The sequence below is a fragment of the Cupressus sempervirens genome, chromosome 10 (genome assembly GCF_028749045.1).
Source record: "Cupressus sempervirens isolate cs-2001-9-10 chromosome 10, ASM2874904v1, whole genome shotgun sequence".
In the NCBI taxonomy this organism is placed as follows: Eukaryota; Viridiplantae; Streptophyta; class Pinopsida; order Cupressales; family Cupressaceae; genus Cupressus; species Cupressus sempervirens.
This window is the reverse complement of record NC_143127.1, coordinates 715,144,525-715,157,719: the sequence shown is the minus strand read 5'-3', so window position 1 is coordinate 715,157,719 and position 13,195 is coordinate 715,144,525. Positions and strand designations below refer to the sequence as shown.

Below are 13,195 nucleotides of genomic sequence, written 5' to 3'. Positions count from 1 at the left end.
GATTTCATTTATTTTACTGTACTTTGTATCATGGATTTGAGGGTGATGTATCTTATTTTTTACATATGTATATTCTTTTAAGCCTTTCATACCCTGTGACATGTACAGTGGATGATTGAGCATTCCGAATTAATTTGCCAAGAGGCATTCAGAACGAATGTATATTATATGGACATTGGACTTTCTTATTATTCTTTCATGTGGATGTGGTAGTTGTTAGACTTAGAATTAATTAAATTTAAATGTGACTCAATGTTTTGGGATCCTTAAGGAATGTAACCTGTTTATGTATGTTTGTTGATGATTACATGTTATTGCTTCCGCTACTATGTGTTTGATGTGTATGTTATACATTCTTACTTTTTAAAAAAAAAATGTTTAGCAAACTTAGTAAAAATTTAGGTTAATTCTTTTGGATCCCTTGGCGGGGTGTTACATCTGGTATCAGAGAGCGAGTTTCTACATTGGGAGCTCTGGGTATATTGGAACGCCACTAGTGTTAACTAGTTGAACAAGAACGAAAACTTTAAACTGTTATGTGTATCTCTTTCAAACTGAAACTTGAAACTAGTTGAACTGAAACATGATGTAAACTATTAGTTGCATATTTTTCATACTTCAACACTTAGACTTCAAAACTGAAATTATACTTAAACTGGAATTATAGGCAAACTGAAAATTGAAACTATCTTGTTTGCAAAACATGTGTCTTTTATCTATGTGTTTCAGTAGTATGTTTCATGGTTATTATAGCATCTTGTGTCTTGGATATTATTGTAGGATGGTATCTGGGACGAGGTCTTCCATTAGAGGTCGTGGTAGGGGCCGTGGACGAGGTAGAGCTATCAGTGCCCATGAGTCCGTCCACGAAGACCTTAATTAGGAAGAGAATAGGGAAGAGCATGTCAGTGAGCATCAGGAAGAGAACCATAGAGAGGAGCATGCTGACTCGGAGGAGGTTGACATGAGGCAAATGATGCGAACCATCATTGATTGCCTACCTCCTATTCATGATCAGGATAGAGCACATCGGGCAGGACATGAGCATAGACCTAGGTCTAGGAGCCCTCCGAGGGATCGACATAGATCCATTGTATCTTCACAGATGAAGGATCTTCAGAGGTCCAAGGTCAAGCCCTTTAATGGGCAGGGTTCTGGATATGTAGCTAAGCAGTGGCTTATTGCCCTTGACAAGATTTTTGCTATGCAGGACTTTGACAGCAATGTCAAAGCAAGGTTTGCTATCACCAACCTAGAGTTCTTTGGGGCCACTTGGTGGACAATCGAGGAAAAGAAGCTGGGCTTAACCATGAACAGTGTCACATGGGAGTTATTCTTAGAGAGCTTCCGTGAGCGATTCCTACCAGAGGAATGAAAGCATCATAGAGCAGATGAGTTCCATAACCTGAGACAATACACTATGACCGTTATAGAGTATGAGTGCAAGTTCTTTGAGCTCATGCCCTTTTCAGGATTCAGTGACAACCCAACACAGTTGGCACAACATTTCATTAGAGGTTTGAACAACCATTTAATTGGGGGTGTTAAGGTGTTTGAACCTAAAACCCTCAAGGATGTGGTACATCGAGCCGTCCTTGTAGAGCAGAGTGTGAACTTAGGACATGGGGGTTTTGTAGGAGCACCTTCAGCATCAGGATCGAAGGGTGGTCAGGGAGTAGGTGGCATTAGGAAACCTCCTTCTGGGGGTAATCAGCGACAGGAAGGGACTTATCCTCCCACACAGAGTGGTGGTGGTGGTTCCAATGCTAGGAACTATCACAAGACTCATCACAACAAGCCCAACCAGTATGATCGACCATCTCAGAGTGTGTAGTCTTATCCTAGTGGGGGTAGTTTTTAGCAGTCTAGTGCACCTAAAGTTCAAAGGAGCTTTGATGGAGAGTGTTTCACATGTGGACAACGTGGACACAAATCATCTCATTGCACTCAAAGGAAACCATAGTTCTTAGGCCAGGTACCTGCAGCTTCAGAACCTATAGTTGGTGGCATGGGTAGAGCCCAGAGAATGTACTCAGTGGAGTCATATCCTCCTATAGGGGGAAAGGGTCCAATGGGACCCGCACAGTGAGTCCTTAGCTTTTCTGTTCTTGTAAGCTTCCAAGAGTAAGCCTAAGTCTAGGGGGGGTGGATGTAGTGCCTGCCCCTAAGTCGCATTTCTGTCATCCTTGCCAAACTCTTTTAGGCCAATTTTATGTTTGATGATTAGTATTATTATTTTAGAGATTATCAGATGTTGTTTTACACTCAGTTTATTATATGATGAGATTACTTGGTACTCTATATTTCATGCATGTATGATGATTATTCAATGTTTTCAGTTATCGATGATGATTAGTTAGATGGTTTATTATCACATGTGCTTTCTTATGGATACTTACCCCATACTGCATGTGTATGGTGTGCGTGTTTGTTTTCTTTATGTATGGTGTTTCTGATGTGGTTAAGGAAGGGAGTCGTAGTCACCTGCTAGTCGGGATCTACATGATGCACCATTTCTTGCCATTGTCTGTTTAGCTTAGAATATTGTGTTTGTACATGCGTGGATTTTATGCAGGTTGCAGGTACCGGGTATTGACTTCCCTGAATTGCCAGGATGAGCGTACCCTATCGCATTATCTCAATGGTAAGAGAGGGGAGATAAACTCTTAAGTCCAAATCCTAAATCCTTTAGCCAATTGTCCCAATTGATAATTAGGACAAGTATCTGAGTTAAGTACCCTCTGAATGCATCAAATGATGTAATTTCGTGATTATAACCCTTTTGTTTGATTTAGAATGTGTTTTTCTATGATGAGTTTTCATATGTTGCCTTATGAGTCCTTGATGTGTTTTCTATTAATTAAGTCTAATTAAAAAAAAGATTAATTAATTATTTAATTTAATGGAGAATTAATATGATATTTTTAAATATTTAATTAATTGAAAAATTAATAAAATAAAAGAATTAAAATTTGGAGATTAAAGTTTAAGGATAATTTAGAACATGATAATATTTATTTAATTTAATAATAATATATCTAGAGTTCATTTTTAAATAAATGCTAAATATTATTGTTATTTAAATTAATTAAATATTTTATCAATTAAGTTTCTAGATCGCAGGATGTGAGCTTGAGTTGAAAATAAAAGAAATAAATTAAAAGATAAAATAAGAGGAAATAATAATGTTATTTTAATTTCACAAAGTGCGCATGGGATTAAAAGTAATAAAGATTAAAAATAGAAGTCGAGTGGAATATTAAATAAAGTTATTTAATAATTCATTTAAGGTGCATTAAAAGAGAAAGCAAAGAATTAATAAAAGTTAATTTTGAGTTAACTCAGTTGAGCAAGAAGTCCTCTCGGGTGAACGCACAATTAGTGCCCCGATTTGAGGAGAAAACTCCTTATCACAACTTTGGGGTTCATTTTTGGGGACAACGAATTTGGGAAAGAATTTTGGGGAGACAAGAATTTTGGAAACATCTTTGGCAGCAAATTTCAGAAGGAGAAATCTAGGAAAGTTTTCAGAGGAAAGTTATTGAGAGGAGTGAATTCTCTCACAGGTTTTCAGAGTTTTCGAATTAGCATCAGGATCAGGTAGGGTCTTGTGATCACTGATTAATTACGCAATTTTTTTTCTACTTCTTGTCTTCTTCGTGCCTGTAGATTCTCTGTGATGAAAGTTTAAACATTCCAATATTGAAAATTAACAGATGCTTGTCAATTATTCTTCATTACACGTAGGGATTAGAAAAGAGATCAGAAAATCTCAAGTTTCTAAATCAAAGAACGTAGAATTTAATTGAAAAGGGTTGGATCTAAGAATAAAATTCTAAATTTGGATGGTTGAAAATATTTTCTCCATAAGAGTTTAGATGAAATCTTTTTTTAAAATAATAATAATAATAAATTATATATTTAAGAAAATAAATTGTTTGATTCTATTATAAATTTTGTAAAATGAATAATTTTTTTTTAAAAAGAGTTGTTGATATAATTTTACATATTTATAAAAGTTATAAAATAAATAATATTATATTTTTTGTTTAAAATTAATAAACTGTGATTAAACATATATTAATATTTAAAAAGAGAAAATTAATTAAATTTGGGGAGGGACGGCTTAACCACCCCCTACCCCATCCCTTGCTATATTAATAAGTAGGCCGATTGTTGCGCAGTCGTACCTGCTAACGCAGTCGGACGACTGCATCAACAGCCGTGCGCTACTCTTTTTTAGGCAGTGAGCGATTGTAAAATTGCTTCTGTCATTTTTTTTTTTATATATTAAAAAAAATAGGCTTTTATATTATGTCATCCTATGTAGTTAAATACGAGTTTAATAGGTGGGTTAAATTATGAATTTAAGTTTTATCAAGTTTTTTAATTAGTATTGAATTAATATTAGTTATTGAAAAGGTTTAATAGTATTTATAATTTTAATAATCTTTATTGATTATTAATAATTTAAAAACTAATACATTTTTAGTATAGTTGTTTTGTGAATATTAATTTATTAATAATTTTGGGATAAAGATTAATAAATTAATAATTAATGAAGATATTAAAATAAGTTATTAGAACAGTAATTATTGATTAATTTAATTAAAATCAGGTTAATTAAAGTTAATTAATAATGGACATTATTTGATTAAATTGTAGATTTAGATTATTGATTTAATGGAAGTTATTATAGAAATGGGTTAATCGTAAGGGGTAGTTGCGAAAACTTAGTTACTTGAAATAAACGTTAAACTGGATCATAAACTTTACCTTAACTCAACAATATATTATCGTTCAGACCCAACTGTGTGATGACTCTGTTTTTCTATGAGATTATTTTGTTGTCTATGTTTTGAGGTTTTGGGGTTTGTTCTAGTATTGACCAGTTTAGGTTGTTACTAGAGGCTCGGGGTTGGGAATGTGATGTTATGATGATTTGGTCTCGATCTTTCTTAACCCGACCATGGTAATGTGATGAAGTGCTCTATGATATGGATGTTTTTACTGGTTGTTATTGCTTTCCAGTTTCCTTGTGTGAGACTGAGGTGTATGTATTTGAGTTACCTGACTTAACCATTTTGGAGTCTTCGATCAGTTTTGTGTTCTATTATTGGGATTCTTTCTGGTTGCTCGTTGGAGAACCATGGGATATTGTGATTTATCATTGATGCCTTCAGATGCTGATAGAGATTTGTTGTGATCATTATGATTATTATTTGAGGCTATTCAGTTGCTCATGGAGAACTGATGTGATGATTATGGATTATATTTATGATTTTTTCAGTCGTTTGTATAGGACTGAGGTGATTTTATTATGATTCTTGATTTTGTGATTTCATGAACCTAGGGTAGGTTATCTATGTGTAGTGTCGGGAAGTGGCTTGCAATGAGGGACGGGAGACCCGAAGTGGCTCTGGGCATGACTCATTGTAAGTTGTTTGTTTTAATAAGTGAAAACATCTCACCTAAATACTGACTTAAATGAACCTAATAAGATAACTGTATGTTCTCTCCCATGCCTTGAGTGCTAGTACAGACTAGGATGGGGTAGAGAGAACGCTTGGTTACGACCTTGCATTCCGTAGTATGCCTCGTCAGTACGAGAGGATACTAGTGGCTGCAGGATCACAGGGGACTCGGGATTCCTAAGGGATTGCTCAGGTAACTTTCGACGTGACTTTTGCGATGACACTTTCCCGCTTGCATAGCAGGTTTCCTACATGTCTTTGTGGTGCCTTTGGGTCTAGATGTCTATCTATGTTGGAACCTTTGAGTTAGTGTACTTTTAGGATTTCCCAGACGTAGAGAGTACTTGTGTTTTGTGTTTTGGTATCCTGTTTGGGACTTGAGACTATCTCCTCAGCGCAGTGGGAGTGGACCATTTAGGTTCCACACGGTCGGGTGGTAGTGCTTTTACTCTTACCATTGAGATCCGTCCGTAGTCGTCGTGGCTGGAGCTTTCTTGGTTGGCATTTGCCTTCACTATGTTTTTGGATTATCATGGATGTATGGATGTATCATGTATGGTGAATGATTTCATTTATTTTACTGTACTTTGTATCATGGATTTGAGGGTGATGTATCTTTCTTTTTTACATATGTATATTCTTTTAAGCCTTTCATACCTTGTGACATGTACAGTGGATGATTGAGCATTCTGAATTAATTTGCCAAGAGGCATTCAGAATGAATGTATATTATATGGACATTGGACTTTCTTATTATTCTTTCATGTGGATGTGGTAGTTGTTAGACTTAGAATTAATTAAATTTAAATGTGACTCAACGTCTTTGGATCCTTAAAGAATGTAACCTGTTTATGTATGTTTGTTGATGATTACATTTATTGCTTCCGCTACTATGTGTTTGATGTGTATGTTATACATTCTTACTTTAAAAAAAAAAATGTTTAGCAAACTTAGTAAAACTTTAGGTTAATTCTTTTGGATCCCTTGGTGGGGTGTTACAGCTTGTTGCAAAGTCTACTATCGTGCACAATTTTGTTTGACAAGATGATTTCATTCGAGCCTTCAACATGAGCTTTGAAGATCAAAATTATGTTTAAATTTGCAAGAAGGGGAGATATTCTTAAGAAGCTAGTTATTTAAAATAAGGACATGTACCTTCATTTGAACTTACATTTTAAAAAAGACATGTTTGACTGGACATGCTTAATATGACAAAAGAAATTTGATAATAATCATGTTTCTGTGAACATGGCTTATATTAATGACATACATACATTCAAATCTCTAATAATGCAATTGCAATTTTTCATAGTGTGGAAGCAACTTTTTTAAGTGTTTGGATTCAAATAAGTATCAAAAACTATAGACACATAAAAAATATCCTCAATTTATTATTTGATTAATTCATTTTCCCTTTTCTATAATTAAATAAATATTTATTATTTGATTTAAAATGCAAACATCTAAGGTTTGGGCCTAACTCGCTTAGAGATAGCTTCATAAGGCCACAAGGTCTTGTTTCTCCACAACCCACCTAGTAGTTGAGGACGTGTTGCACCAATGCCACCAGTCACATTAAAAGGTTTATCCAACACACTACACTTATAGGAGATGCTATAGCCAATTCTTGCAATAAAAAAAATGCAGGCATTTAAAAAATGTTAGAGGCTTTCATCCATTGTGGAATTTATTTTCTTGTGTGCCCCATTTTGTACTTAGTCTCCATATACAAAGATATTGATGTATATAACATTTGTTGAGAATGACACATGGAAATGGTAAAAACGTTAGGCTAAGTAGTGACATTTGAGTAGTGGACATATCTAGAGTTTCAAATAAAAAGAACTATATCAAATATTGTATTCTACATGTAAATTTCACACACTACAGGTTCCAAAATTAAATATTACAAACATTTTTTCATTGAACATGCTAGGATTATATCATTTTCAATTAAACTCAAATGTTTAGAATAACAACATTACCTAATTTAGAGAACATGCAAATATATTGAATATACTAAAGATGAGACATGCATGAGTTGACCACTAAATTTTGGAGTGTAGATTTGAGTCATTAGGGGTTGTGGCACCTAAGATGATTTTGTTATATTTACTATACATTTTCTATTTTGAGGGCCATTTGATTATGTCTATGTGATATCCATATGAAGTCATTGATTCATTTGTTATATTCTTGGATGATGCATTCTAAGGTGGGTGTGGGGCTTTTGCATGATACGGTATCAATTATTCAAGTAAAATATTTATGATTTTGTCATCTTCCCATTTATCTATGCTAAGAGTTCAAGGTGGTGATTTTATATGAGATTATTCATAGGAACACGTACTGCCGAAGAGCTATTATAGTTAAGGCAATGTTAGTGTTTGGATGTACCTCTCATTTGAATATTAAGTAACACAAAAAAGTTAATGTGGAGTTTGTTCTTAAAGGGATATCTCATGGAAAACTCTATATTGATGTTGTTTATTGATTTATTTCTTAATGTTGATTTATGCAATCACATAATTTAAACTTTTGATAAATCTTGTTTAAGAAGTAGATATTAAATTTACATTTACTTGTAGAAGTTATTCTTATAGTAGTTCTATCTTTTAATCAACAAAATTTTGACCCAAAAGAGGTTTCAAAATGTAAAATTTCTATCTGATGGTATAATCTTTTTTATTAATTTTGTTGCAACTATATGATCGAATAATTTTTGCACATGCCTCCTCTAAGAGTATAGATTAGTGTAGGAAACATGTTTTTCACCTTTACTCTCTTTCAAATATTTGGGCTAGATTGTCATAAATGCTACAATGAAGTTACCACCAAGAAATAACAATTGATGTGAAGGAGTAGACTCTTCTTTTAGGCTTGCAAGTGGCTTCTTAGTCTAGCACAAGACACCTCACTATAAAAGTTAATTTAATGGTCATGCTTAATGCCACAAAACAAGGATTCCCAAAATTGAAAATTAGAGAGCACCCAAAGACATGTCTATCTATTAGACATTTGTTTCCATTTAGAGAAAGTCACTTCTTGATAGAGGTAAATCAATATGCGTACTTGTTATTAACTAAGACATTGATACCTTAGGGGAGCTAGTCATTGGCAAGAAATTGGCAAATGAATAGGTTAATATGCATTGGTACTTTTATAATCTGTAAAGCACTAAAAATAAATCAACCGCTCTTGGTTTAATTGAAAGGCATAATCTTTCATTTTTAGATCTTCAAATTCTCAATGGGCTGAAACAAGTGTTACATATCTAATTGATAGAAATACAATATTGGTAATGATAAAAGTCCAACAAATCCTTGGAAGACTCATTCTCTCTTTATTATTGTTGACATTTACACTTACATGTGTGACCTACATCCTTCCAAGTCAAGCCACCTTGCTAAGCACATCGCCTCTCTATTGTGTTTTGGTCACTACTGAAATCTCTTAGATTTTTTATGGAGCCAAAGTTTCGTTTATATTGTGAGAAGGCAATGACCTTTAAGGCCTCAACATTAATGCTAGACTCACAAAAATCTTGATTATCTAGTTTAAGGCCATACAATCAATAAATTTGGAGCATTGTTGGAAGCATATTATGTAAAGATGGAATTGAGAAGTAGAGCCACTTTAAATATGGTTTGAAGATTAAGACGACATAAGTTTATAATTAAAAACATAGAAAAAGTTTATAAAAATCAAAAATCACAAATAATTTCTCAAAGAAATATTAACACTTAAAAATAATGAGGATTTTTTTTTTTTTTGGCTTGAGCTCCCCATTTTGTACTGAATCTCCACATTAAGATATTACAAAGATAGTGAAATATAGTATTTGTTGAAGATGATAGAAGAGGGTAACAATCTCAGAGCCAGCAATAATATCTGAATGATTATCTGTCAAATGGGAATCCGTTACGAACGCTGATGATTATTAAATTTGTATTGTATTAGTCAAAAGTACATGTTCAAATCTTTTTACATTTTAGTTTTTAATAAACATAACACATTGCAGTGATCTTGTATCCCTTGGCCCTTTTTTGTGAATTGTTTTTTTTACTATATTTTTATTAATAAAAAAAAACTATTCATCAAAAAAAAACTATTCATCAAAAAAAACTAAACACATTAAAATGAATCCCCAATATCAAAATGTGTATTCAGCACTCAATCAAATCTTTTCATTTAAGACTGAACCGTGCTTAATTAGGAAAGAAATAGAGAGTCCACTGAATAATCAGCATTCTTCTTTAGTAGGAATGATTTGTCCACCTGGCTGTTGCTACAATAATAAAAAAGCAAATAATCAATGTTACGTTACAACAAATTTTGAATGTGGCGCCGCCCGGACTTGAACCGGAGACCTTCAGTGTGTTAGACTGACGTGATAACCAACTACACCACGGCACCTTATAAAATTTCTTGCCGAGAGAAACTTAATTCATTTCTCTCTCTCTCTTTTAATTGATTATTATAACGATGTTTCTAATTCGAGATACGACGTGTTTCATATAACAGTTTTAAATGATTTTAAGATTTCTTTTATTATTTTTATTATTTTAATAGTGGATCATGCCTTTTCTGCCAATGTTATATAATAAAACTCCAGCAATTTGAATTAGACCTTAATTTTTTTTAAAAATTGTAAATTGTGAAAACATGATATTATTAAGATTTTGTTGAACTTATATAAACGCGATGTTATTTGCTGTCAAAAGACTCTGCTTTTTAGGCATATGTAGTATGATGGTGTAGATTATCAGACTTTGGAGTTCATGCACTCCGTCCCGCACGGCACATATTTGAGTTTCATAAACGAACGGTTCATTTATCCCACATTGGTCGGGGTTAAAATCTTCGTGTTTGAGAATCTAATATATAGTGAAGGTTTGGATGGCAATCTTCAGCTCGAAGGGTTAACAAATTTCCTTTCTTTTTGATCAGCGGATGAAAGACTCCGCACCAAGAAAAGCATAAATTTAAGTACTTTTAGTTGAAGATGCACTAGGCATATGTATTATTTTAGGTTTTCATGAAATTGTAAGCGTCAAAGTTTTTAAATGTGAACATATTTTCACAATCAGTCATAGTAGAGATCTATATGATTTGATTGTGTGTCATATTTTTACATTGATGTTTTGATTCACACTTAGTGATCCGTCATCAAAATAAATGTGAAGAGCTAGAGGAGATAAATGAGTACTAAAGATGAATGGGTCAAAGTTTCTATTTCGTTTAGGTGAGGATTCAATGATATATATAATTAGTAGAATAAGGGCAATTAGAATAGTGTAATGGGTACTAAAAATGTTTGTTGTAAATTGTAAATTATGTGATGTAGTTTTAAATTAAGTAGTAAAATTAGACAATTGATTTTGATATTAGGAGTAAAAAGTAAGAATCAAAATATATTAGGACTCTTTACACATGCATTTCTTTCTTTGATTGTCTAGTATTTGGTCACATAAATTCTCTTTCTTTGATTGTCTAGCATTTGTTCACAAATTTGTAAGTTCCTTTTTGTTTTTGATATTAAAGTAATTAAAATAGTAACTAAAAGCACATAACCAAATCATCCTTAACCTTTAATATAAAAAACATAATTAGCCTCCCACGTTCCCCTTAGCATAGGTTTCTTCAAACCCATAACGTTAACACTACCAACACTCATATTACAATTTCCAAAAAAACCATAGTTACGATAATACCTATACCACTTAAATCCACTTAACATATAAAGTATTAAAAGCATAAAGCTTAAAACCATACAAGGCCAATTAAAAGTATCAAAGCTGGAACAACCCAACATATCTGAGTAAACAAAACATAAAACAACTTGAGAAAGGCTAAATCTTAGCCTTCCCTTTTCCTTTCTTGCCAACAACACATTAGCCCAATCTTCCGCAAGGAACCCATAGAGCAGCTTAGAATCCTTTGTCCCAAGGCCTTTGTCTCTCTCTTGTTGCTCCAGTTGAAGGGTAGTGGTTGCAACATGAGTCACTTTCACAACAAACCTTGATACAATTATAAAGCTCTCATCTAGAGACGAGAACCTCACTTTGAGCTCATTTAATTAACTGTTAGTATCCCCCACATTCTCAGCCAGAGTAAGGCAAACAACACAATTCCTCATAGGAGGGTCTTTCTCATTAATCTACAACACAAGGAGGTTAGGAAAAAACATCTCTTTTTCCTTTTTATCATTCCTCCCAGGAGAGAAGGCAGTTATAGGTGACACATCTTTAGAGGCCTGGGTACCCAGGTAGGTATCAAGGTTTCTCAATAGGGTAGGGCTTGGCTAAGGGGTGGGTACCCTAGACTCTCCACCACAACCAATTCTCAAAGGATTCTGCGGGTCTGGGATATTCTCAACAATGACACACCTAGGTGAGTAGAGAGTAAGATGGAAATTATACAAGCAATGAATAAGACCCACATGGAGAATCGTATAATTCATGGCCTTTCTTTTTTTCTCCCTCACATCTAAAATCACATCTTCAAGCTTGGGAAGCACGAAAAAGGGAATAGATAAAATATCACAATTACATAAATGATTCAACAAAGGAGAGTGATAATAGTAGCAAACCCCAAATCTACCCTCAAGAGTTAGGTATTTCATGATAACCATGCATAACTCAATCCATAGTTTTGGGATTTTTTCGCACAGGAACTCACCTCTATGTTCGACTAGCTCCTCATCATCTCTGAAAAATATGTTGAGGCACATCTCATTTGAGACTCTGGTCACTTTTTACCTTTTTCTTCCTTCCATTGAAAGTGTCGCCACCATATCAATTATCTCTCCATTCACCTAAAAAATATCCCATTAATCATCACTCTCATATCCTTTCAAGAACTAACAAATTGTTGAGAGCTATTCTCATCATAGCCATCCATAACTTCCATTAGGGGAACCGACACTCCCTCCTTCAGCATAATCAAGGTGCAAGACTTCCTCACACTATCCTCAGTGTTGGTGGGCTTAGTTCTAACTAAGTTGCCACCCATTTCTTCCTCTAAACTAGAACACACAAAGAACTTCATTTTTGCAAACTTAAAATAATTTTGCTAGAAGCCAAGATAACACTTTAAATCTTCTTCAAACTGAAAGCAATTTACATGTATCCTTTGTTCTCAAAAAGATATAAATTGTCATAATTATAACAATGTGGTCTTAAAATTATCGTCCCTCCTCCATAAGGAAACCACTTATGTATTGTCATGTCTCTGATCAATCATAAATATAAACATTCCCTAAAGATTGTGCAAAATGTGATTAATTTGAAAACCTCTTAAATTAATTCTAACAAGATCTTGCTTAATCTTTTCTGTAAGCTTTTTAGAGGGTATTATAATTGTTAGACCTCTCCACTTCCATTTATTAATCACATTATTCCACCTTTCCACAAATTATTTGAAAACTTCATTCTAGCATCATGTGTTCATGACTCCCCCAAAGAGATGAACATTAAAGTTAAAAATAAAATCATAACTTTACACTATAAGTATCATGCCATCATCTCTGACCAATAAACAAGCCACCAATGGAGAAACTTCATTCTTCCATGTGTGAATTACTTTTCCCCCTTACCATAAGCATGAGGATACCAGGTAGTAGGATTGTTGTATTTTGCAACACCTTAAACCTTGGACATGCAACCCCAAGCTTTCCACAACGTCTATCACCACATTGCCTTCTCTATAAGTGTGTTGTA

The 13,195-nt window shown here is 33.7% G+C and overlaps 1 non-coding gene across 1 annotated transcript; it reads right to left on the bottom strand.

The window, feature by feature from the left end:
- Window positions 1-9,816: 9,816 nt before the first annotated feature.
- Window positions 9,817-9,890, bottom strand: TRNAV-AAC (transfer RNA valine (anticodon AAC)). Its single transcript has one exon. It is a non-coding gene; the product is annotated as a tRNA-Val (tRNA).
- Window positions 9,891-13,195: the final 3,305 nt, after the last annotated feature.